At 49.1% G+C, this 2,050-nt stretch overlaps 2 non-coding genes across 2 annotated transcripts; both read right to left on the reverse strand.

The window, feature by feature from the left end:
- Positions 1 to 838: 838 nt before the first annotated feature.
- On the reverse strand, positions 839 to 920 carry Trnas-gcu (transfer RNA serine (anticodon GCU)). The gene has a single exon. It is a non-coding gene; the product is annotated as a tRNA-Ser (tRNA).
- A 92-nt stretch (positions 921 to 1,012) lies between these two features.
- Positions 1,013 to 1,094, reverse strand: Trnas-gcu (transfer RNA serine (anticodon GCU)). Its single transcript has one exon. It is a non-coding gene; the product is annotated as a tRNA-Ser (tRNA).
- Between the last annotated feature and the right edge of the window lie 956 nt (positions 1,095 to 2,050).

Consider the following 2,050-nt stretch of genomic DNA (forward strand, 5'->3'; position numbering starts at 1 on the left):
AGCTGCTCCCGCACTTGCCTCGCGGACTGGAACGGGTTCTCGACGACAGCAGCTACCATAAGCGCGTCTTCATCCTCCGTCGTTGCCTTTGGTCGACGCCTGTGTGGGACATCACAGAGTCGGCCTTCCTTGCTGAATGCCTGAATAATCCTGTTGACGGTCTTTAGCGGCCTGTGCACGAGAGCACCGATGGAGCGCTGTGAATATCCCTTGAGCGAATATTGTACGATTTTCCACCTCTCTTCTTCGGGAACGCGGGCCATGCTGAAATTTAGTTGCTGCTCTGACAGATGCGGTAATGTGCAAGAATATATATACGCTCCTCAAAGACGGAAACCGCTTTTGAAATACGCCCACAAGTGTCATGAGCATGCGTGGGCTGGCTATAGATCAGCAATGATCTTGAGAACGCCCACAAAACATTACATAGATTTTCAAGTTTATTGATGCATCGTGGAGAGCGTAATGAGAAGTTCAACATCGTCACCAATCCCGAACCGTACGGCAACCTTATTGCGGTACGCGCGCAGCATACGACACGCACTTGCTTGCGTGACGCAATGCGCGCGGCAGGAGAATTTGCGCACGCCGGGCACACTGCGCATGAGCAATGCTTCTCGTTGCCGCCGCTGAACCGCGCTGTGAGCTCAGAAGGCCACGCGTTCCCGTGTTCACCCTAAAAAAAATTGCGACTGTACGTCCGTTACGCCTCATGGCCGGAAGCACAATACCCACTTGGCCACCTCGCCCGCACATTCGACTTCTCGTAAGCATTCAGACAATCGCATATCTGTGCCGTGAGCTCAGCGTATTTTTCGAGAAAGAAAGAGCAAATGATCGACGAGAGTAGGATTCGAACCCACGCGGGCAGAGCCCAATGGATTAGCAGTCCATCGCCTTAAACACTCGGCCACCCCGCCCGCACATTACGCACCTCTCGTAAGCATTCAGTCAATCGCATATATGTACCGTGAGCTCAGCGTATTTTTCGAGAAAGAAAGAGCAAAAGGATCGACGAGGGTGGGATTCGAACCCACGCGGGCAGATCCCAATGGATTAGCAGTTCATCACCTTAAACACTCGGCCACCTCGCCTTTTTTTTTATTTATTGCCGGTCTTTAACATAACACAGTACATACAAATTACCACACACTCAAATAACACAAATGCAAGCTGTTGGACAGAAAAAAAATAAGGAAAAAAAATAACACAAGTAAGTCGTCCGTCCGTATAGGACCGACGTTGTCACGTTAAAATGCCTTCATGGCTGTCAGAGGTTCTAGCCTTGACAGCCAATCCGCTAAAGACACTTGCATTTTCTGTTCTTCAATCAACCGAGAAATACATTCTTTGAAACAAATGCTCGCGGGCCTCGCGTCAGGATCACAGTGGTACCCTGCCATACGAGCCCGCCATAAACAGTGGAGTGCAATCGACATAATAAACTGATAAAGAACCCCGTCATCATCCTTAATTGACAGACCTGATCCCATGGGGGTCCACTGGCAACTCTTTCTTGAGTGTTCGCTTTAACACATCCCAGAAGTAAACCCCCTGCAAACAGTGCAAAAAAACATGGTCTATAGTTTCGGGCTGCTTGCAAATCAAGCAGTGCGATCCCCACGGTACGGTACAACCCCGCTGTTCCATGAATGTCTTGACGGTGAGCGTTCCGGTGTGGAGTTTAAAAAAAAAAGGTTTTTGCCCCGGGTGGTACCTGCATGCGCTTCACCCGTTTAAGCCCATGCTGTCATGGCCCTCCACTGTATATGGCTCTATATAATGGCACTGGGAAAAGTACATCAGAAAGATCTTGATACAATGTATTCCTTTTCATTTCACAAAGATAATATTTTGAAAAACGCACAGAGAGGAAGCGTACACTTTCGACCACTTCCTTGAAATACCCTCGAAGTGTTCCGGGCAAGCTCGCCGTACTAACAACATGGCGCCGGCAATGCGTCGCTCAAACTGAGCTGGCACACAGTGCGCAGAAAAGGGTCTCGCGTATCGCAAAAAACAAAAATCTGTTTACCAGCTGTCTAACAAA

Source organism: Dermacentor silvarum, chromosome 1, assembly GCF_013339745.2.
Source record: "Dermacentor silvarum isolate Dsil-2018 chromosome 1, BIME_Dsil_1.4, whole genome shotgun sequence".
Lineage (NCBI taxonomy): Eukaryota > Metazoa > Arthropoda > Arachnida > Ixodida > Ixodidae > Dermacentor > Dermacentor silvarum.